At 39.6% G+C, this 25,219-nt stretch overlaps 1 protein-coding gene across 1 annotated transcript in view; it reads right to left on the reverse strand.

Annotated features, from left to right (window-relative positions):
* The window catches only part of FREM2 (FRAS1 related extracellular matrix 2), a 149,199-nt gene that overhangs the window by 84,016 nt on the left and 39,964 nt on the right, over window positions 1-25,219 (reverse strand). The gene's annotated exons all lie outside the window — the stretch shown is intronic.

Here is a 25,219-nt window from a genome sequence, read left to right on the forward strand (position 1 = left end):
AGCAATTTTTTCTATAAAGAAAGCTGCAGGGCTCTTCTGTGATGTTAAACACACACACACAACTTCACAAATACCTTTTTCTGGTTCACTGAGCAATTGGGTGGAAGGCTTTAATTATAACCACTTAAGGAAAAACAAATATCCCTTCTCCACCTCCCTTCCCCGCTAGATTCCACTCCATTCCTTAAAGCAAACAGACAGGTCTTTTCATTGATTCCATTCTACTCTGAAGATAAGGCTTTCTCCTCCCACCTTCCCACCAAAATGGAGCTGGCTGCCTATCAGGAGAAAATGTGTGTGATCTCTCTAATGTGAAAGCTGCTCTGCTAGGTGAAAGAAAAGAGAAACGGTTATCAGCTGATCACTATGCATGTACCCCTCTACTTCCTTTGATCTACACCAATTATTTCAGAGTAAGGTGAAGTTTATACACAAAGGCATCAATAATTTCCTTTAAGTCTTTCTGTAAAAGGGGGAAAAAAGCCCAAATAATAAACACAGCTAAAGACACAATTTTAACTCCAGTTTCTTCTCTTCTGAGTTCACACAGGGCTACACTAGAGAAAAAGAAATGAGACAGGAAAACATCAAGGCTTTAACAGACTGAGAGCAAAAAAATCCACACGTGGGAAAGAAAACATAATTAACACATGAAAAAAATGTTCATCTTTGCTAGAAATTTTTTAAAAAATTGCAGTGTCTTTGAGTTATGAATTGACACGTACTAAAGATTAAAATGAACACCCAGCACAGCCGAGATTATTTAGGGAAATTGGTTTTCTTATTTATTGCTGTTTAAATTGTAAATTAGCACCGAGCCATTTAGACAGCTACATGGCAATGTGTACAAGAGACAAGAAGACGTTCATACCATTTGATCTTGTAAGTCCTTCTGTGCGAGAAGCAAAAATCTATTTGTAAGGGACTATTCGTTGCAATATTTTCTATAATAGCCCTCAAACCAAAAATCTTAAGAGTTTACTCTATTTATGGTCCATCGAATCAATGAAATGCGATTCAGTCATTAAACAAAAAAAAAAAAAAAAAAGAATTTTTTGTTGAAATACTTAAAACACAAAATACAGAAACGAATGGTGTTGATACTGTGCATGCAGTGACGTAGTAACATGAAACACTTCAAATACGGAGCTGCTTGGTGTTTTAAGCTGATGGGATTACGGACCTGTCATTTTCGTTAATTTTAAAAATCTAAGATATAAATCGATTGGAGAACAGGAAATTCATTCCACATTTTGTCCTTAAGAACTTACTATGCCTGCCACGTCTTAGACACTGGGTACTGTTCTGGAGAGGAGGGGCCACGGGCTGGGGGCTACCCAGAACTGGAGTTCATAGCCCACTTCATTCTTATCTGCTGTCTGACTTTGAGCAAGTTTCTTCCCTAGACCTCAGTTTCCTCATCTGGAGAATCAAATGAGGGTCATATTAATTAATGCCTGTGTCTGCTGTGAGGATCAAGTGAGACGTGCCCTGCCCTGTCTTCTTCCCACTGTCTCCAATCTGCTCACTCTGAGGTTCATCCAAGAGTCCTGCTGCTCCATGGATTTCCCACCCTCACTCTTTCTGTTACTTCCGTGCTTCTGCCTACAGCGATAACCCCCATCATTCTTCTGCTTGCACTTTCTACTCCTCAAAGGCTCCCTTTACCATCCCCTTCGTGAAGTCTCCTGCAGCGACCCCAGCCCTCTCATCTCTGTGATTCTGCAGTTTTTCACCTATTGGTTATTGTGTGCAGTTTTGTGCTTTAGCAGATATCCTCTCATATTGTTTAATTGTACACATTTACTAATTGTACTCATTTTTGTCAGAGATTGACCGGCATGCATTCTTTTACCATGCCAACACTTGGCCTTATTGTCTTTAAAAATACTTTTTTACATTATTGTGTTTATGTTCTATTACTGGGAACATTTCCTCTAGAAAGGCATAGACAAACAACAAGAACAGAATAACATTTAATCAATTAAGTTAATACACAAAACCTTTCTGATTTCTCAACTAATCATTACCTGAAAACAACCTTATGCCACACTTCTCTCTCAATTAGATTGTGGCTCCATCAAGTCCTAGATTTTATTCCAAACTTCTTGTCATGCTATACCAAGCCACTCCTGTCCGTCCAAATACCTACAGCTTCACATCCTATCACTTCTCCACGGAGAGAAACAGCTGGTCATATCTAGCTTCTCACTGTTTTCTTCCCACATGCTTTTGCATGTGGGAAGTCTTCTGCCCAGAATATCTTTAGCTTCCTACTCCTCCTTGCAATTTGTTTAGGTCCAGCTCACCTAAAGCTCAGGAAGCCTGGCTTACCATGCAGTGTATACTTCTTCTGTATCTCCAATCAGAGTAATTGTAATTCTTTTATCTTCATGTGTATTCTGCCACTAACTTCCTGAGTGCACTTCCCCAGGACAAGTACTGGTCAAATTCATCCTGCTAGCAGCCAAATCGAACATAGTGCCTGGAACACAATGAGGTCTAAAGATGTCTCCCTTGACTAAAAAGCCTATGGATAAGTATGATTTTTGGTAATAAAATGGCTCCTTTGTGACTTCTATTTCATTCCTTATTTCATAACAGCCCTCAGCTTACAAAAACAAAGCACATGCTACAGTTTTACTTGACTTGTGATGAATAACCTCCGACTTATTTGGTAACTCTTGTGTTTAACAAATGAATTTTATTATAATTCTGTATACTTTCTTCCTATTTCCTTCCCCTATGTCTAAGAATGAGATCACTAAGCATACCATTTCTCTATTTCTTTAACAATTTTTAGCTAATTTTAAGATGTGATATTGCCCTTTTTCTAAATATTGCATGTGTTAAGAATCTTGAGTCAATGAGGCCTTTCCTTGACACTTAATAGGACACAACAAACACCGGTGGAAACCCCAGAATTCTCTAGCTCCTTTATTCTGGGCAATTTTTTCCTCCAGTGCTTTCCATAACCTCATATCCTATTTATGCTTTCTTTTTTGTTTGTTCATTCTGTCTCCTCCCATTGTCACCCATGATCCAGGAGGGCAGGGAGTTCATTTTGCTTACTGTTAGAAAAATGCCAATTTAATGAATTAGACACTCTAATGTCTTGGTTGAAAGAAGTTCAGTAGTGCTTCATTTAATGGGCAATATAAATATCCTATATAAATGTAACATATCCCTTTTAGCACTGAGTCATTTTCTCTTAATAAAATTTTTTTTTCATTTTTACTTTTAATTTCTTTAATTTTTAAATTAAAAAAAATTTTTGGCCACGCTGCATGGCTTGTGGGATCTTAGTTCCCCAACCAGGGATCGAATCTGGGCCCTGGCAGTGAGAGCACTGAGTCTTAACCACTGGACCACCAGGGAATTCCCTAAATAAAATTTTTTAAATTAATTAATTTAATTTATTTATTTTTGGCTGCACTGGGTCTTCATTGCTGCGTGAGCTCTCTCTAGTTGCAGTGAGCCGGGGCTACCCTTCATTGCGGTGCACAGGCTTCTCGTTGCGGTGGCTTCTCTTGTTGCGGAGCACGGGCTCTAGGCGCACGGGCTTCCGTAGTTGTGGCGCGTGGGCTTCCGTAGTTGTGGCGCATGGGCTTCCGGAGTTGTGGCGCACGGGCTCTAGAGCGCAGGCTCAGTAGTTGTGGCGCATGGGCTTAGTTGCTCTGTGGCATGTGGGATCTTCCTGGACCAGGGCTCGAACCTGTGTCCCCTGCATTGGCAGGTGGATTCTTAACCACTGTGCCACCAGGGAAGCCCGAAAATTATTTTTACTGACACTCTTTTTAAAATGTCTTGCATACTTCTATTCTATGAACACTATGTAAAGATTTTAAATGATTACCTACGAATGTGAATCATTGGAATTTGTGTTTGTCTAGATCATACCTCCATGGGTTATTGATGACAAAAGGTCTGTTTAACCCTTCCATTCCATCATGAGGATGGTCTTAAGGATAGCTAATTTCATCTCTACTTACAGATTATAAATTATAAAACTTATTTTCTGGTTGGTGCTTATGTACTGGAAGGAAGAGGGTGCCCGGTTACTGGTTAATCAGGGGTTTCAAGTGACACACAGCTGAACAAGTTTGCCAAGGATTTTATATGTCCGACCACTTTCAGATTTTATTTGAAATAAAATTCAAAAACAATACTGAGAAACTTTGCTTTGCAAGACAGTGACATGCTCCAGGCAATTGTTTTAAACGTTCAGCATTCACTCTACATCGGGGATTTTTAAGTCGATACTTCGCTAGAGACTACAAAGTTAAATGTATAAAGCTTAACTCTGAATGGGATTAACTACTACCTAACTCTTTTGAGTTCTACATACGCAAATCATATTGCATTTCAGAATCTGTAAAATCTTAGGCACTACTTATTATGCAGGAGTGATATAAGGATCTGAGGAACTAAGCTGAAGTTTATTGTAACTCTCATTATTAAAATTGCCTTGCATAATGGAACTCCGTGTTTTATCTAAAGAATGGAAAGACATGTTATTTATTCATTAATTATCTACCAAGTAAATTCCTCTAAAACCTCAAAGTGGGAATAATCACTGTTGACACAGCTTACTGAATGTAAAATTTCAGATGAAGTTAAACAACTTTAAAAACCAGCAAAGTTTCACTTCAATGTGATTCTTTGCTTTTCTAAAATAGATTCTGTCATCTATGATGCTCAAGGAGCTAGTCCCAACGTCTCATTGGAAACAAATTAAAGTTTGTAAATTGTGTCATAAATCCATACAACAGCTTGACAGCTGATAACTACACTCCCAAATGCTTTGTCCCCAAACCCTGACACCACAGCCATTAAGGTTTTGATGAAGAGACCTCTTTTGAACTTTTCCAGCTGGTCTTTAGTCGTCTTCATCTTCTTTTTCAATGGGAACACAAGTTTTTTAGAATAACAAAGAGTCACAAGCTTCAATTAGCCCTCCCTAGGAACTTAGGGCTCCCTGATTTCTGTAAAGACAGAACGTACTTTTTTCAATACGAAATTAGTGTCACGACTTTGACTTGTGCTTAAATAAGGATCATTTCTGGGTGTCCGTTTAGCTTTGACAATTTTTTTTTTTTCTTGAAGAAAAGTTAGCTACCAATAGAAAATGATCCGTTGGTAATTTTTCCAACCTGCTAAGATTTTCTAGCTTGCTACAATTCCATTTGCCTGAAGTTCAGCCTGGAAGCTGACCTGGAAATCAAATATACAGCTATTTTAAAAAGTTGGATGGGTGCAGGGGAGGGGAAGTGTTCCTGGAAGATTAAGTATAAGAACAGAGATAAGAAATCCAGTAGAAAGGGAACTTCAAAGAATTTGATAGGAGCTCAGGACATTTACTCAATATTTATTTCCTTCTCCTTTTCCTATTTAGGTAATTGGATATTAAAGACAAAGAGAGAGTGGTCAAGATGCATTCAAAATCTGCCCTGGGAAGGGGTGGTAGTGGTGCTAATCCTGACCCAGACCCCCAGAGATGAAGAGCCTTGATCTGAGGGCAGCTGTGCCTTAGTATGACCGACGGAGCTCCAGAAGAACTGGCAGACACACCCAGAAAAATTGTCAAGAGATTTTATAATTTTGCTGACTATTTAATAACTCCAAGGATTCAGTCCAATAATCTTTTCCAAAATTGCTGCAATACAACTTTCAATAACTGGGATATTATTTTCTTCCTCCGTTTTGTACACACCTAGCCATGCCATTCCCACTGCTATACACATTCTGAAAAAGCGGCAGCATAGAACAGGGGGTCAGATCCACAAAGACACAGAAAGAATACAAACAGAAATGTATAGAAAGACAAGTAGCATGACAAAGACCCAGAGGTGGAGAGAAACAGGCACGGCACACGTTGACCTCTACGGATATACACACTCATGTAGAGGTCTTTTAGGCTATTCTCAGGCAAGGCACTTATAAGCACACCCTTCCTAATAAAAAAGCAGACATGGAGCTGTGATGACTTGGTCGTTGTCATACAAGTTACATAAAATTGAGCTCAAGCCTGGATTAGTTTACACTCTACCCTCTGTTCTTTGGTAAGCTCTAAAGATAAGAAGTTACCAAGTGATACGGAGGTGGATATGGGGCTGACAAATACACCAATGTGCATCTAGAAGAGCATCACAATCTGCTTTAATACGAGTAGGTTCATTCCTTAGGGACATGATTTGATCACACATATACCCGTAATGTGTAAATAATGGGTATTCATACACGAGGTTCCAAAGACTTGAATTCCCATTCATCTACTCTACAAGAGGTTAATAAATACACAGACAATTCTAATTACTCTGGGATTCCATATTTAAGAATTCATCCACTCAATAACATTTATTTTGTGGGCTTGCCGGACACTTGCTGAGCAGTTTTGAAAAATCTGCATCATCTGACCCAGTGTTCTTGTTTCGGCTCTCGTACTGTAAACAAGTGTCCTTTTCGCCGTCCATTTAGTGCCACGTTTTCCACATTTTTGTGCTTTTCGTTGGTGATTTCTCTATTTAAATAGCCCCCAATCATAGTGCTGAAGTGCTGTGCAGTGTTCCTGAGCACAAGAAGGCTGCGATGTGCCCTTACGGAGAAAATACACATGTTCCAGAAGTTTCATTCAGGCACGAGTTACAGTCTGATGACCACGAGTTCACTGTTAATGGATCAACAACATATATATCAAATAAGGTGTCTTTAAACAGAAACACACGGAAAACAAGGTTGTGTATTGATCGGTTGATGAAATGTATGACCAGAGGCTTGCAGGGGAATCTAACTCTGTATTTCCCCTGGGAGCTATCATTTAGTATTCACAGTGATTTTATAGAACATTACCGCGAAGAACAAGAATCAGCTGTGTTTACTCAATACAAATCACAAGAAGTTAGTCTTTGGGGACAGGGCACAATGGGGCGCGGAGAGTGGAAGTGTTCTTCCTCCACACGCATTTGGCCTTCCTTTAATCAATCCTTCCCCTGGCTCATGCCCAAGAGTGTGAGCTGAAATGAATCCTCACCGCATTCTGGGATCGGCAGCCCTGGCCTCCCTCCAAGATCTGTCCCTAGTCAGAATAGCACTAGGCTTCAGACACAGTCATGACTCACGGGTAAAGGGTGGACGGGTTCCCCTGCATGGCTACCTGTTATAATTTGGACATATTATGAGAATTTAGGTAACTCATAGGGTTATCTTGAACCTCTTAGAAAATAATATACATGGAATGAATTCTGATGCAGAATAACTCCTAATCCTAGAGAATCTTAGGATACTGTGTTCTAGCATCTCAATTTAAGCAACAGCTAAGGATGGGGATTCATGCCTTTTTCTGCTTGTTTGGAAAACTGGAGCAACGGACCCTACGGAAACTGATTTTCTTGGACTCCAAGGGACCTCTAAACAGAACTCACGGTTATAAAAATGGATGTGCCAGGTACAATATTGTAGCCTCTGTACAAAGTCTTAAACGTCAGCTCAAAGTAGGGACTCAGAGTACAGTAAGAAGGTATTACTCATCTCTAGCTGGAGCCCAGGTTCCTGGATGAATGGGTCCCAGAAGAGAGAAAACCATAACTGGAAATTTAAAGAGATGCTTAATTAATCTACTTTTTTATACCAGGTTCCAAGCAGCACACTTTGAAACATCCTTTCCCTTCAGTAGAACAGAAAAGATCACCCCACAGCTCTGGCACCCACTCTATGGGGGCCTTGGGGCCACAGGCAGGTCCCTGTTATTGGGGGGCTGAACCTGGCAACTGGTATTCCCGGCAGAGTGGTGGTGGCCCTGGGCTGAGTACAGAGAACACCTAGTCGTGGGCAGAAGCATGGCCTTTGACCAGCAAGATTGGCACAACACAGGCACCGGCCAGTCGTAAAAGGCAATGGCTCAAAAGAACTAAAACTCACCTGAGGGCAGGTGTAAACTGGCTGAATGTCAGTTCAGCCTTGGGGACCCTGAATATGCTTGGAGAGGAGGGCTGGGCACAGTGGGGGCCACTGTCAGGGTGATTTTGATGTTTTGTATGTTATCTCAATGCATCTCACGATAGCCCTGCAGGTTAGCCCATCTTCACATTCTATGGATGACGTTAAGTGTCAGGTTAAATTACTTTAAATTCTATAGATATAGTATGTGATCAACTTAGGGTTCAAATTCAAACTGCTAATATTGTTTTTACACTTCTTCTGAGTAATCAGATTACGTCCTTTAGGTCAATATTCTATTTCCAGGTGACGTTAACTTAATTTCTAAATGAGTGCCATTGGATAGAAGCAAAACTGATGATCTGAGTGTGTTTCCCTCTACCATCAGCAAGCCCTCTCGTGTTAATTCATAGCAAGGCTGACAAATGGTAAGAATTAAGTGGGAAAAAAATGGATATGAAGGTCAGTTTTGAAATAGTTGAGACTGAATCAGAAAAATTAACCTAAGTTAAGGGTACGACTCTCTTATTTTTTGAATGAATTTGAGGTCATAGCCAAAAGCAAGGAGCACTGGGAGGAAAACGCTTCTTCCAGGCTGAATGATGTGCTCCATCAGGGCCACAGCTGGGGCAGAGTCGGCAAGCCCCAGCCTGCAGGGATCCTCCACAGTTCTCTAAGCATGGTCCCTTCCCCCAACTCCATCCCTAGCAAAAAAAAGGAATGTGCTTACTTGCAGTCCCTGTAAAAAATGAAAAAAAAAATAAGGGGAGAACCATGAGTTTATATCTCCTAATTTAGGGCTTAAAAATATTTCCTTAAACAAACCTGATTTAATCGTGCAATACTTTGCTTTCTTAATTAGGAGTTTACACCCTGTGAAATGAATGTGTTCACTGTTGGGATGCACGCTAGGATAAGGAATTCAGATGTACCTCTACAGAGGACAAAGGACAACGCAAACGTATAATTTCAAGGTGAACTCTCGTTTACAACATGCGTGCTCCAGAGGATCACGCGAAGTCTAAATTAAAAGCTAGCGCCATCATTTTAATGCAGTAATATGAGTAACTAAGGAAACTATTTCTGAAAATGAAAGTGGGATTCTGTATGCTAAACAAGAACACCAACTAATTCAAGAAATAATTATCTGCTGAACAAGACAAGTAGAAACTCCAAGCATTTTAGGGCAAGAATGAACTCTAGATTGCATCTTTTCTCCCAGCTCCATTTCCCCAAGATCCAGAAAGGCTGTGATTTGAATAAGATTACAAAGCAGCTATTTGCAGAAGAGAAATAAATCCCCAGGGGTTTTCACTCCTAAGCTACTGGTCTTTCCATTTAACAGACTGTGATCTCAAATACTGTGTTTAAGCATAAGATCATAAACATTGTGTTTAAGATGATACGAAATTATAATACATATATATAATATATATAAATAAATGTGGGAGGACTTACCATTTCTTTGTAAAGCAGCCCCCAGATAATTTTCTATCGTTTCCCCCCATTTACATATAGCAGTAAAATTTAAAAACTGCCATACTTTCATAGAAACAATAACTACTTTATCGAAAGTGAGTTAAGTCTGTCAAGAAGAACCACACCCTCTCCTGCCTCTGGGGAAAGGAAAAAATGCAAACCAAAACACCTGGTGCAGCAAGATTTCACGTATGCACTGCCTGAGGCAACATATAAACTTATTAGATCCCTGGCAACACATTCTTAAAATAAACTTAATAGCCTTCAGGTTTCTGTTCAAACCAGAGCCTAATTCCTTTTGTGGCGCCAGACATCTCCCCTCACCCCAAGGAGACTCTTCAGGGAAATGAAAGCAATGGTTCTTTCTCCTGTACCTCTCCATTTAGCACCATTTAGTCAATTCCCTGTGAAGGGAGGTTGCTTCCTATTTGTATAAGAGCGCCGTGCACATTACTAGAAGACACAACCATTACAATTAACAAGGATTATAGTTTGAGCTCTATTTTGGATTGTCTTTTGAAAATGTGTTATATCCACCTTGAGACGAATGTATAAAAGGGGGGGGGGACATCCAGAAGTGCCTTAATATGGCTGTTAAACAAAGAAACCTTCTTTAACCTAACTTGTTTACATTTTTACCACAATTTAAATTTGATGGCTAGGATGGAGGGATCAGTGTGGAACGGCAGCACAAAAACCATTCTATAATTAAAATACTGTGAGTGAATTTTGACTTAGAGTCCTAGGAGGCTAGCACTAAATTTAGGTTAATCTGTTGTCACTGTTTTCAAATCTGAGTCAGTAACATGTTCTTAGGTGTATTTGTTCTCAGAAGTAAAACCAAGGTTTGGAAATTTTAGATTTAAAATTAAAAAGAAATTTATGGAATCATATCACATCTGGTTACCTGGCTATCGCTCCTGTGACAAACAGAAACAGCCACATCATTGATGTCTGTCAAGAAAGGTGGGAGAGAGGGAAGCAAGGAAGGATGGGAGGAGGAGGGAAGGAAAGAGAAAGGGCGAGAGGGGGAGGGGAGAGAGAGAGAGAAGGAGTAGAAAACCATCAATGTCATGTTTGTTCCCACATTTTCTTTTCATTTATTTCAGATTAGTTTCTCAAAGCTAGCTTTTGTGCTCAACTTGTGCATTATTTAATCAGTCAGACTCCTTGGTGACTGTTCTGGTCCCCTTAAAATTATGCCAGAGCTACAAATACATCCGCTCTTGGTGATTTTACTGTCATATATAGCTGCCGAAAGAGAAAGAAAAAAGACACAATAAGTATAAAGACAAGTTGGTATGGTCTTAGAGCACCAGACCCTGCAGGGAAATAATTTAGACAACATACAGCAACGTGTTTGCTTAAACAGAGCCCTGTGCAAACACACGTGTTGTAAAGAATAAGGAGGGTTCACATGTAGTCCCTTCTGTAAGACAGACTCTAGTAAGGAGGGTAAACCAAAAATCATATGTCAATTATAATGCAACATGTAAGGTGAAAGGGTAAACCTACAGTACCTGGGAGGGACGGGAGGGCATTCAACTGGGACCACAGAAGTCTTGACACATGAGGTGCCACGGGGCGGGGGAGGAAGGACGGTGCCACTCGGAGGGGAAGAAATCACAGGAAAACAGGTGCAGGAGGACGGCTTGGTGTGCTCATCAGTAGAACAGTCAAGCTTTGCAGGGTTTGCGGAAGCACATCGGAAAAGGAGGAGATAGGCTGGGGCGTAGTCAGGGGGAGGATGGAGGAAATTTGGGGTAGAGAAAGAATCTGAATTCTACTTTAAGAAATATTAGCTTGGTAGAATTATTCAAGGACTCGTTAGAATAAAGTTGGACTAGGAATCAAAGGTATCATTCACAAGTACCCCCCCAGATTAGTTTTCTTTCTTTAAAAATAATGTTATTTATTTATCATTTATTTTTGGCCGCTGCCAGCTTGTGGAACATTAGTTCCCCGACGAGGGATGGAACCGGGGGGTCCTCGCAATGAGACCAGGAGCCCTAACCACTGGTCTGCCAGGGAATTCCCCAAATTAGGTTTTTGCCAGTGGAAGATAAATGAGTCTTCCACTGGCTATGGAATACTGCTGTGAATATAGTAATATTCATAGACCAATAAGTCTATGAATATTGCTATAAGAAAATTAAAGTTTTGTCCACAATAAAATAGGAATAGTTAGGATATTCAAATTTACCCAAGAATAAATAAAATGGCTAACCAAAATGCCCACCATAAACAGTTAATATCATGAATACTTGAACTGGCAGGCTGAAAAACTTTTGCCGAAACTGCCACAGGTAAGTTTCTCTCTCTGACTCCTATCTCTCTCAGCTTAAAATAAAATGTGACTCAGTATGACGAAATTCGCTTTCAGGCCAAGATAAACCACATTTTCCTTCACTTGGTTAATATGCAATGCCGGTGGCATGATTTGAATATTCTGAAGATTTGAGACAACGATTACTGCAAAGAATTCATGGGTCACAGAAAACCTTTTAGAGGCACACTTGGAAAGCCATACATTGACTTTGCAGCTCATAACCTAGTCTAGATAGGTAGTTCCCAGCGGTGGGCAGAGGGTTAATGATTTTGCATTTGTGGAGACACCTGTCAATGTTGGGAGACATTGTTGGTTGTCACAATGGGGGAGAGAGAGGGGAATGTTACTGGTGTCTAGCGGGTAGAGGCCAGGGAGGCTAGGGACCCTACAATGTACAGGACAGTCAAGATTTGACTGTGCATAAAGAATTAGAATTATCTGACCCCAAATGTCAATCATCTAAAACTTACTATATTCTGACATATCAACATATATAACCTAACATAAACATATTATTTGCCTTTTCTCCATAAATTCCATGTTTTCTTATGAACTGATAATACAGGTGGTCAAATGACAAACCCGCCTTCTCTTTTTACATAAATATGCAGAGATTTTCAAAACCATCATTGATGTGGAAAGTTTCCAGTACAAAGAGTTGATTCTCTTGTTGCAGGAAGTAGTTGAGCCAGTAGTTTTCCTACACAGTCAAAATTTATGGCTAATCCTCAGGGAAGTCAGGAGTGAGGATACTGAGAAATGCACAAACTATGCCAAAGGGACAATGTATGCATGACTTGGATTTTAGTATGAAATCAAATATGTGGGCAATGATTTCCCTTCTAGAGGTTTTCAGGAGATTACGCTTCACCAGAACACCTGAGAGTTGAGAGTATGAAGTAGAAGGGCTTCACTTCCTAAGGTCATTTTAGGAGTGTGAGCTGGTCATTTTAGGACAAAACTGGACACGGGTCATCCAGCTTTCCATGCTTTTCTGTAGTTGAAAGGAGAAATACTACCTATTCAAATGCACGTGTGCTGGCACGTACACGTGCGCACATACACACCCCCCTTTCTTTTGCTTTTACAAAGAATGAGAACACTGTCCAAAACATTTTCCAGAAGTATAGAATACACAGTCCTTTAATGGTCTTCCACTGAACAAATTAGAGAAGCATTTCCCTGAATACGTTTATTCAAACCTTATTTTTCCTGTCTGTTAATAGGTATTGTGTTTAAAAAAATCACTCTGAGTCAACTAGGAGAGAAATATCCCGGGATTAAGCTATATAAACAGAATTCTTCACTGCTGCAATTCTTAGGGCCTTTGATACACGAATGTCACTGAGCCTGTACAAGGAAGGGAATAGAGTGTGTTGCATTTCTCAATCTCATTTCACCAGGGAACCCGTTCCTGAAGCTAGCCTGTGAGACTCTGTTCTATAGAATGTACTTTGGGATAAGTTGGCTTCAAGTATAAAGCATTTAAAATCCAGATATGAGCAGAGAGCCTTGTGTAGTGTCAATCACATCCAAGTAACATAATTTTCAATTGTTCACATTTGACACCAAAAGTTGGAATTGTACTTCATAATCTTCAAAAGTTGGAATTGTACTTCATAATCTTGAGGAGAAAAAACCAACAAAATTAAGGGATTTCCTTCTATCGGCTATATAAATTCTGGTTCAAGGCACTTCCATTTCCTAATCCGAATGGAAAAGTAAATGTGTTACCTTGTAGAATGCCAAGAAAAAGAAACTAAGTTCGAATAAATACGACTGATTACTGGTATACCTGTTCCCTAGAGGCCACCTTTACTGTTCGAGGCACAAGCTTTGCCATTTTTGTGGCTTAACACTATAGTGCCTCAGCTCTGTTTTTTAATTAGTCAAATGCGGGCTCAGATGTCAGAAGAGACAAAGATTAGGATTTTGGCCAGTTCCAAAAACATACAGCTAAAATCACCAACAGCGTACAAAGAGCCATGTCAGCCTCCCATTTGCAGTTGGATCTTACCCCCTGTGGATATTTGAACCCTATGCTCTGCCCAACTCTGATAAGGGGTTTAAAGGCTTACTGAGAAGAATGCTTCTGAAGCTATTAAAACAACAGGCACGGGAAGGACGGACTTAGCTGGGTTTTGGAAAGAGGATAATGCTGCAACAAAGACTTTAAGGCTGATAAACAGATTTTTAAAAATCTGAAAGCACATTGTTCCCTAGTCTGTACGTCTTCCTCACCCTGATCAGTAACTACTTCCCATGAGAATATGAATAAATACAGCAGCTCTGTACTCATCAATTTTAGAAGGAAGCAGAAGAACATCTTTGAGTCACTGATTCACATCTCAACTGACTGCTGTCAATGATATTAGCCAGCTCTGCTGGAAAATATCTTTTATCCACTGAAGAAACAAATGCAAATTGTTAATTAACTCCACTATTGGGGTATATATGTATAGAAGAGTATATACACCAACGTATACATACATATATTCAAGAAACTGAAACTGAAAATCTTTACAAGAGAAAATGCACACAAACAGAAAACCAGATCATGAGTACCTTTTAAAGAATAATAATGGTAGGGCTTCCCTGGTGGCGCAGTGGTTGGGAGTCCGCCATACCTTACTGATAACAAAGTGAGTAAAGTGGTGAGGAACACTTACATTTCTTTTCTTTTTGGTTATCTTGTTTCTCTTTTCTCAAAATGAGAGGCTCAGGAGAGGTGAGGGATAGGGCTCAAACCAGGAAATACGTGATAGAAATTATAGATGCTGGACTAAGTGAATTTGAACAAAGGGATCTGGACCAAACTGCCCTACTTTTTGATCAAGGTCTGAAGTAAGATGTCTGGACTAGTTTGGTAGGCTACACCTAGCCAGTGTTTGGAACTCCGCTCTGGCTCCATCAAGGACCCAGGCAATATTGCCAGGTAGGCAAAGTTTGTCTCTGTGTATCTCTTCTGCACCTTTGTTCTCTGGAGGAATCAATCACCTTTGGTCATTTAAAGCTCTTACTCCTTTCATGCCAGCCCTCCAGCTCTGCAATTTCCCTTCTTTCTTCCTAACCTCAGTTTTAATCCTCTTTACCTAAAAACTGTCAGGGGTTAAAAAACTTCTCTTAATTAATTCAGCCTAAATTATGCATAACTTTACCTTTTCAAGATTTTTTTTTTTTTTTTATAAATGAGGGCCTTCTTGACAGCAAATATTTTTCTCATAGTGGAGATATTTGAAAGCATATATTCTAATAACTGTTGTCTACTTTAGACCATTATTTTTAGCTAATCTGCCAGGGAGTAAATTCATAAGATTATGTGGTTGGTTCACTTCATTTTCCTTACACCACCCACTGGCCAGCCCGCATCCCTCACCCCTACCATTGCTAGGGAGAGAGTTTTGGTTAGAAAAGTAATCTGGGTATTGGGAATATGAATGTGGACATTTTTATGTGCTGTGGCAAAGTCAGGATCAGAACTTTATCACCCTTCATGCTCAACACACTTAGACAGCATTATACATCTTCCAATGGGAACAGTCTGAAGACATATGGTAGCTTCTAAGTGCATACGTTTCTCTACTTATGAACTTGTTTATAAGCCTTACCAAAAATTAAATAGGCTTGAGAGGCTGACGTGAAGAAAATAAGAGTACATAGTTACTGAGCCTATGTTAGAGCTTCTAGTTAACATAAGTGGTTTAAAGACCAAGTTAGAACAGACGAGTAGAGATGGATGCAATTATAAGGGTTCTACAAAAAATACACTTGTCCACGTAATAATGAGTATTTGAACTGTATTGTGAGGCAAGCTTCCCTAGTTTGTGTGGTACAGGAACCATGAGCGTGAGAAATGGGATCAGATTCTTCATATAGAGGAATTATGAGGACTAGAAAGGGTACATGACCCCAGAATGTGAATTTGACACAGAGGCCAGCTTGTGAGGAGTCAGCAAAGAAAGATGGAGAAATGAGGTAGGCAAACACACGCAGGCAGAAAATCCCCATTTTTGCCCCCAAATCTCTTCTAAGAATATGGATAATCCCCTAGCAGTGACCTCGTCAGCTTCCTGGTTTTGATCTACACCCATAATATGTTGGAGAAAAAAAAAGTGACTGGGTTAGTATGACAACCTAGACTTCTTAGGTCAACAGAGGAGAAGAAGGGAGCAAAATATGAGAAATATTTTTAAGATTTACATTTTGTTTCTTCATAAATATTTTTAGGATGGGACAAAACATGTGAAAACCACACAGGAAAGACAGCCAGCCTGGTGTTTCCAGGGAGGTGATTAAGCACTCACTACCCGTTGACTTTTATAAGCAATCATACCCAGAATGAAATATAAAGAATGCTATTATGAAATGTCAGGGACTATACTCATAGTTTTTATCAAGTATGGGATGGAAGTTCAAATAACTTTAGTTAAATGAGGTGTGTTTCAGGATTGGTTTTGTCACCCAGATTGGAACTTTTTCTTATTAACACGTATCACAAAAGATGAATAGCACACTCCGCAAAGTCTTTCTTTTTATTATTATACTATTAAAAACATACTTCAACAGAATTTAAAATAATTGAATCAGATTAAAGCCTGCTTAATTTATGAATATTTAGCCCCAATCATTTGGATTCTATACACTACTTATGTGCTCCTCAATTTCTATTTTGTGTATTTTCTAAGATAGTTCTATTTTCCACACAGGCATTACCTTCATATTTGAGGATTACTGGGCCATTCATCCTAACTAATATTTTAATGGCCATGATGCTGTTTGCCTTAGAAAAAAACAAGTTATAATCCGAATGTAGACAGTTTGACTTCTAGTGAGAAACACATGACTCAGTGAACTCCCATGTCATGTTAGTTTATATAAAATTAAATAAATAATGACTGTGATTATTTATTATCACATGGTCTCTATGAGTAAAAGTACTGTTAAAAATCTGGGGGGCTTCCCTGGTGGTGCAGTGGTTGAGTGCCCGCCTGCCAACTCAGGGGACGTGGGTTTGATCCCTGGTCCAGGAAGATCCCACATGTCACGGAGCAGCTAAGCCCGTGCGCCACAGCTACTGAGCCTGTGCTCTAGAGTCCGCGAGCCACAACTACTGAGCCTGTGAGCCTAGAGCCCGTGCTCTGTAACAAGAGAAGCCACCACAATGAGAAGCCTGCGCACCGAAACGAAGAGCAGCTCCCACTTGTGGCAACTAGAGAAAAGCCAGCTTGCAGCAATGAAGACCCAAAAGCAGCCAAAGATAAATCAATAAAATAAATTTTAAAAAAAAAGAAAGAAAATTTGCTTAATTACTGGATAAGGAAGGTGGCATCCCTTTTAATTGAAGAGTTGGCTTCTTTTCTATAGAATTTTTTGGTATTATTTTAAGTTCAGAAACAAGTTCGAGTCATTCAAAGAAAAACTAAGGTTTGCCACTAACCTGTAAACTAGAGCTATAACAACAAAATGTTTTAGATGCTTTTCTTCTGACTTCACAGATGTTAGTAGTTTATAGTATTAGCTGACACTCTTTAAATCCAAAAGATCTTTATGTTTACTCTCTTCACTTTATCTTTTTTCCACCTCTCCCCTTCCATTTCTGTAAGAATTAAAATTTGTCTTTATATGTTTTGTTTCAAAAGTATTTCACTGGTCTTCAGCAATACTTGTCTTTGTTTTTATCTATCTATCTATCTATCTATCTATCCACATTGCTAGCCATTTTGTTAAGCCATTTACTGTACAAGTGGCTACCATGAACTAGGCACTGTGCTAGGTGCCAGGGCCATGGATGTAAAAAGCCAGCTTATGATGTAAGAAGGGAAAAGACATAGAAAGGTATCTTTATTGTTCTGTTTGTTAAGTATTGAGATATCAGAAAGCAAAAGGTGCTATGGTGGTTGGCTTAGAGACTCCGGAACACAGTTAGGAACAGCTGTTATTACACTACTCTGTAATAAAGCGATGTCTCATGGCTTATTGAGAACCACAAGACTTTCTGTACTTACACTAAATAGCCCCCATTGTGCCCTTTGAGTTTCTGGGCTTGTTTTAAAATATTTTCCCTTTCTTCCATTATTGTAAATTGTTCACCATCACTTACATTATTAATGCTCCCCTCTTTTAAGTAGATTCTCTGCACCCATCCTAATATTATCCTTGAAATCTGCCGGGGGCCTGGAATAATGAGACAAACTGAGCTCCACAGACTCTGAGTGAACCAAAGAGGAGAAACCTTGGCACACAAAGTTTTAGTGGGGGAGGAACAGCATAATGGTAAAGAACATACTATCCAGAGTGACAAAAACTTAGGTGGAAAACTGACTCCAGTATGCCAGGTATAAAGTTAGCTGCTGGATAACAGGAAGAAGAGCCCCAGCGGTTCCGGCAGCACTTCTTTTTTTTTTTTTATTTACTTTTGGCTGTGTTGGGTCTTCGCTTCTGTGCGTGGGCTTTCTCTAGCTGCAGCGAGCGGGGACCACTTTTCATCGCGGTGTGCAGGCCTCTCACTATCGCGGCCTCTCTCGTTGCAGAGCACAGGCTCCAAACGCGCAGGCTCAGTAGTTGTGGCTCACGGGCCCAGCCGCTCCACGACATGTGGGATCTTCCCAGACCAGGGCTTGAACCCGTGTCCCCTGCATTGGCAGGCAGACTCTCAACCACTGCGCCACCAGGGAAGCCCCTACTCGCTCCTCTTGATCAGTGCTCCATATAGATAAGTTGGCCAAGTACGTTGAGGGTTACACATGTGAAATGTTCCAGTATTTGTGGTCCTAGTTCAATGTCTAAGTCATCCTACAAAACCCAGTTCAGACCTTAAGACTGGGCCATTTCCACCAACGATATGGTTGCCATTGCCCTGACGATCATTTAACAGTTGCAGTAATTACAAGTGTTGTTTCTTGCCAATATAGTAGATGGAGACCAAGCTAAATCCTCATTTAAGTCCTAAACTCAAAACTCATTGGAAGAACTACTGTCATGCAGTAAAGAACAAGGGTGGAGGCTCACGGTTAGAAGATTCCACACAGATATATTTCTACCCTCTTTGGAAGCCTCACAAAAATTATAATCCAGTAAACAATAAAATGGCATAATTTCCCAAGAACAAAGAGAACAGGAAAGAATGTAGAAGCAATAACATTTGAAATCTGGAAAGCAGATGGACAAGTGTTAACAGACTTAGAAGATCAGAGAAAGTGAAAAATGAAGTCAACATTGGGAAAAGCCCAGAGACTTAATTTGTGTCTAAGGACCCTAAAAAGTAGGTTCAGAAATTGATGGCACCAGGCAGCGCCTCACGGCTAGCCTCTGTTTTGTCCCCTGTGCCAGATTCACGTTCTGATACCCTTCCTAGTCTATACAATTTCTCTATATGAGGAATCTGATCCCATTTCTCACTTTCATGATCTCTGTGCTATATAAATTAGGGAATCCTGCCTCATGGAACATAGTGGAAATACTCATTATTAGATATGCACGTGCATTTTTTTTTTTTTTTTCCGGTACGCAGGCCTCTCACTGTTGTGGCCAAATAAAAAAAATACATATTGAAGACATATTAAAATAGATTATTATAACTCACAACCAAAAGTGTTCTTAGAGTTTATAAAAACACAATTACAAGTTTTGGTAAAAGTATGTATATTATTTGGCTTTGAACTGCCATAAAGAATCAAATAAATTATGAGTGGAAGGAACAGCTGAAACACTGTGATCCATCTTGTTATTTCAAACAGGCTTAAATGTAGCCGCTCTGAACTGAGGGATAAAATTATGCTGTTATCAGCAGGCGATAATATCTTTCTCTGAATGCCCTCAGACTTTAACTGTGTATGATTCTGAGGTTCTGATACCAGTATCACAGCTAATTTTTTTTTTTTGCGGTACGCGGGCCTCTCACTGTTGTGGCCTCTCCCATTGCAGAGCACAGGCTCCGGACGCACAGGCTCAGCGAGCCCGCTCCGCGGCATGTGGGATCTTCCCGGGCCGGGGCACGAACCCGTGTTCCCTGCATCGGCAGGCGGACTCTCAACCACTGCGCCACCAGGGAAGCCCCACAGCTAATTTTTAAAAAGCCACTTTAAATTACATCTCAATATATTCCAGTTACGTTATCATTATCAATAAAACAAGTTCCAGCTAGGCATTGCATAACCAAACAAGACTCCAAATCCCTGTTCTTAGAGGCACTGGGTAGAATCTCTTTGGGAAATAGACAATAGCATTAAGGCGATCTTAATGGTGCTGTGGGGTTGGTGCAGGGGATACGTTCTAAAGGAGGGAACACAGGAGAGCCAGTGAAAGGGGAGATGAGAGTAGACTTCACAGAGAAGTTGGGGGCTTGGCTGAGTCCTAGAGAGGATGATCAGAACAGGCTCTGGTTTTGAGGAAGGAAACAGTATGAGAAAAGGAAGGCAACCGTAGGTGGAACCATTTGATTTTATGAAGGGCCAGGTTGAACAGGTCAGGAGTGCCATGCTGAGAGGGCTACACCTAAAAGCTGCCCTATTTTTCTCCTTCCCATAAAAGTCTAAAGAGGACTCAGCATAATGAATACCGGTTTCTTCACCTTCCATTAACACTTGGTCTACATTGCAGTAGGTCTTCTGGTCCCAGGAAAACCGTGTTTAGTAAGATCACCAACCAAATCTTAGTAGTCAAATCCATTGGGCAGCTTTTAAGCTTGCATTTTGCCATAGATACTGAAAAGAAATGTGAGCACTGCTGTATTTTTTTTTCCTTCAGATTCGTCTCGGATACTGTTTTTAATTTTAAAAATCTAAATAGCAAAAACATGTACATTCCACACACCTAGCATTAAAATAATAATTTTTACGGGACCTCCTTGGATTCCGAATTGTTCAAAAGTTAAATCTAATTCATGATTTTATTTATTTATTCAACAAACCTTGAACATGTGTGACGTGCAAGGGGCTGTAGATGGGGTAGATGATCCCAAGATGAAGGAGAGATAGCCCCCAAGGGGAGATGGACAAGAGTACCAACTACTGAAACGCCCACACACGATGCACACATGCACAGGACCCCTGTGGGTGAGGTGCACACAGCTACTTCACCTCAGTCACTAACGGTTTCCAAGAGGAGACCGTGCTGAAGCTGAATCTTCACAGACGAAGAGCATTTTGTTTAAATAAAGAAGGGAATAAGGGCATTGGGGCCAGAGAGACTACCAAACGCAGAGGCCACTAAAAGTAAGCTGTAAGAGAGAAAATGAATAAAAAGAATTACGGGAGCAGGAACAAAAGTAAACTGTTTATGTGTGAGTCACCTGATTGTGTATCTTCTGCTAAAAGTTAACACTGTCTATTGGTTAATGGAATTTTCATCAAAGGTTAATGGTTGGTTTTTAGCATCAGTATAAATTTCTTTCCATGATGGTTTTCCATTGTTTATTTAAATTAGGAATAACCAGTTATTATTTGCTTTGTCTTCGTCATGGCTGAGGTTTAACCGTGAATCTATGGACCTGCTTCTCCTATAAGCCACATGCTCAAAACTGTCTGGCTATATATTATGTTTCACACCAAATAATGGACAGAGAGGACATATTGTAATACATAAATAAACATTTGGGAGGAGAGTGTAAAAATGCAGCCATTTCAATGTAAACCATCAAAAAGGTTTCACATGTTGAAATGACATAAAATATTACAATCAATTATGAGTACCTTTTCTTTTGCTTTTCAAAAACAATGCCCGCTCCCTGGTTACAGAGAGCAGTTTTGATGATGTATCCGTTAATAAAATCATAATACGTCTAAACCGGTTCCCTTCACAAATCAGTCTCTCCATCCCTATTTCCAGCGTCTGCTTTTAGCCCTATTTGTTTCCTTTTGAAACAATTTCGTAGCACCCTAAGGCCAGAAAACACAAGCCAGTTAGAACCACTTGCTCAAAATCATTCTTACAAATAGGTTACTTTCTAGTTAAAAATTATCTTTCAAGGTTTGAGATATCTTGTATCATTAAGTGAACCTCTGAGGCAAAGAAAAGCTTGATTGAGTAAACAGTGCAATCTAGTCTAGTTCTCAGCGCTTGTTGGGAGGGGGCAGTTAGAATACATTGAAGAGGCTTCGTGCAGCCAAAGGGAACGTGTTCTGCACCCTCCATTCTGCCACTGACTGCTCCCCTCTGCTCCCTGGCGAAATGGGGACTCCAACTTTCACACCAACAGCGTCTCTGAGACTTGGAGGGGGCCAGGAGAACTAAATCTCTTTCTCCTAGCTTCATCACCTGGAAAGATGGGTGAGGTAGAGAGATGCGGCGGGGCGGGGGAATGGGGAGGTAGAGAGAAGCGGTCAGTGTTACCTGACTGTGCCGGTGCTCACAGCTCCCGCAAACGCTCACCTGCCTGGAGCAAGGTTTCTGACAACAGAAAACTCAGTTTCTGGGGCTACCCTAAAAGCCACTCCATTCATCCTCTGACCAACCAGAGCATTTTTGGACTCTGCACTACTGTGTGTTAAGCTGTCCAGCGACAACTAGTTAAATGGTCCTAAGTAGTTTCTGAGTAAGCATTGTCAAAAGTTCGTGCTATGATTTCCTGCTGTGGTGACAAGTAATTACTATTTTGATCAATGGACATTTTTTTTTTTTACCAAGAATAAAAACTGAAAATAGAATGACAAAGGAGCCGTCATCTTCTTCACAGATATAATCAAGAAAGAACCATCAAAGAGAGCAGATAATTCCTGCCCTTAGCGAATTTCACTTTCAAACATAGCCATTATTGGATATATATGTTGCAGTCAGAGGTCTCTGCTTATCAAAATTTGACCACATAATTTCTAAACTAAGGGGCATATTTATATTTTGGATTATAATACTTATAAATTGAGATGATTTTAACATCTTATACATAAGTGTGAGCCTCAATTTCTAATAATTATATATAGTATGAAGATATTAGAATTCTCCATAAAAGGGAAAGTAGTGAGGCTGAGTTTTCTTAATATACTTTGGCCAAAATGACATATCACTGCAGATTGAATGCAGAATCAGATATGAAAAGCAGACTGTCTTTTTTTTAAGCCAAACATTAAAGAGATTTCTAAAACTGTACAGCAATGCCACTCTGCTCACTAAGATTTTTATTTAGGAACATATAGTTATTATTAATAAAAATATTTTAAAAATATATTATGGGTTTATTATTATGATATTTAGATGAATTAATAATGAATACTTAAAATTTTTCTCAGTTTAAATTACGGCATATATCAATAGATATATCTCCCCCTAAAGTCTCTTTGAGGTCCTCAAGAATTATTTAAGAGTAAAAGGAAGTTCTCAGTCCAAAAAACTATGAGCACTGCTGTTATACAATATGCATAAACAATTATTTAATCACAAAGGCTCTAGGGTCAAGGAAAATCTTTTAACTGTTTATATAGATAGAATACTTCATAGGTGCAAAAGAAAGAAATACATTTTTGCCCCACAAATCCACCTGAGCTTCTCTTTTCTCATATTGTCCTATGCCTCTTGCCAGGCTCCGAAATGTATGTTGAACATGTAAAGTTCAGAAAACATGATTAAAGAAAAAAAATAGGGCAATACATGGTATTTGTTTTACAAATTGACACTTCTTAAGAATGGGTTCATTTTACTTGGTTTGTTCACTTGACAATGGCTTTTTATAAGAACATAAACAGGTAGCCATCAAGTCTAGTTTTTAGTGTAAACATTGCTTTCCTTGCATTACTTTATACAACCTGTTCACTAGGCTTCCTAAACATTTGTTTGGGTGAGCTATTTTTTTCTGGCTTGAGACTAGAAGATTTATTTTCATCATTAATAGGTAGTAAATAGAGTTCTATGTAAGTTGTTTGTCAAACGCAGGCAGCCTATGTTTCCATAAGATAAATATCAGAGGTATTTTGTCAAATAATTTTTAAAAACAATAAAACAAAGGAAAGGGATTTGAACTGAAGAATGACATTATACCTCTGTTTTAATCATTATACCACTTGCTGTAGATACATATGGATTAAAGATTCTTAAAAACTATTTTTTTTTTTTTTTTTTTTTTCCCTCATGGCTTGTGGGATCTTAGTTCCCCAGCCAGGGATCGAACCTGGGCCCTTGGCAGTGGAAGCACAGAGTCTTAACCACTGGACCACCAGGGAATTCCCTAAAAACTTTTTTTTTAATTACATGAAAAATCTTCTACTGTAATACATTTCATCAGGAGTTAGTGGAATCATTTTAGTGGGTGGGTTGCAACCAATGTTTAAATAAAAGGAGTAGACTAGAAAATGTCCATTTCCTGTAGATAGCAAGGGTAGGTATGGTTTCTGGACAACTGCTGTGCCCTTTGTATCCTTGTTCTATTAGAGGCAAACATTTGTACACATTTGAGGTTATCTATCGTGTGCTACTGTTTTGCCTTCATTGAACCTGCCCATCCTCAGGAAAAACCATTGCCTCCAAAGTTCTCTCCAACAGAAGCTGCTTGTTTCCACTCCTCATTACTGAGGAAGGAGGTACTGGTCTATTCCTTACTCCTCAGTGTTTCTTAGGAATCGGCGGTTCTACTACCATTTCTTGAAAACCAGTTCCCTCTTTGGATCCCATATTTCAGCCTAGACCTTTGAGACACCCTTCCTCTTTACTTGATGACTCTAGCAGGTGCCTGACAGTCTTCCTCTCTCCATCATCCGTTGCCATCCTCTGTGTAGGTAACTCAAATACTCCATAATGAAGTCTCTTTCACACTGTCCTTGTCAAAGATCCTCTTCTGGCATCACTTTCACCCTTAATAGTTCTTTAACCATTGTCAATTACTGAAACAATATCCCAATAATACAATAACATTTCTCACCGTTTCCCAAGCCGGTGGGACCCCTCCCAATCAGCATTCTAAGCTCTTCTGACAGTTCCCCAAACCGTGTCTGATTGCATTCTCTACAGATTCACCATTACGCCCATACTGAATCTTCACTATTTGGCAATTATTGTATTAATTTCTTCTTAACTTCCATTATTATACCTGCTAGGTATTTCTTCCTTTCAGAACGTCCATCAGTTCTTTCAGTTCCAGCGAGCTTTCGTGCTATTTTAGGACTGCACCGTAGAGACACTGCACTTAAATTATGGACTTTGAACCCAAGCTGTCTGACACCAATGTCAGTTCTTTCCTCCTTGCTACACCTCCTCCTGCCAAGGGCTGTATCTTGGTGATCTCTGAATCACCATATAAAGCCTAGCACAAAGCTTTACACACAACACAAATTCAATAGACACTTACTGAATTTACAGACAGCACACTTTGCAAATAATGGTTTTCACTAGTTTATTATGGAAAATAATGGTTTTCACTAGTTTATTAAGTGAAAATAAAGCATACATTTTAATGAATGTATGTTTTATTATTAGCAGTCATTTCTGTTCAATTGGCAATGTCCATGGATTAGCAAAACCCAGTAAGGAACTTGGCAAGATCTGACAGAGGGC

Source organism: Neophocaena asiaeorientalis, unplaced genomic scaffold (genome assembly GCF_003031525.2).
Source record: "Neophocaena asiaeorientalis asiaeorientalis breed wild unplaced genomic scaffold, Neophocaena_asiaeorientalis_V1.1 scaffold59, whole genome shotgun sequence".
Taxonomy (NCBI): Eukaryota; Metazoa; Chordata; class Mammalia; order Artiodactyla; family Phocoenidae; genus Neophocaena; species Neophocaena asiaeorientalis.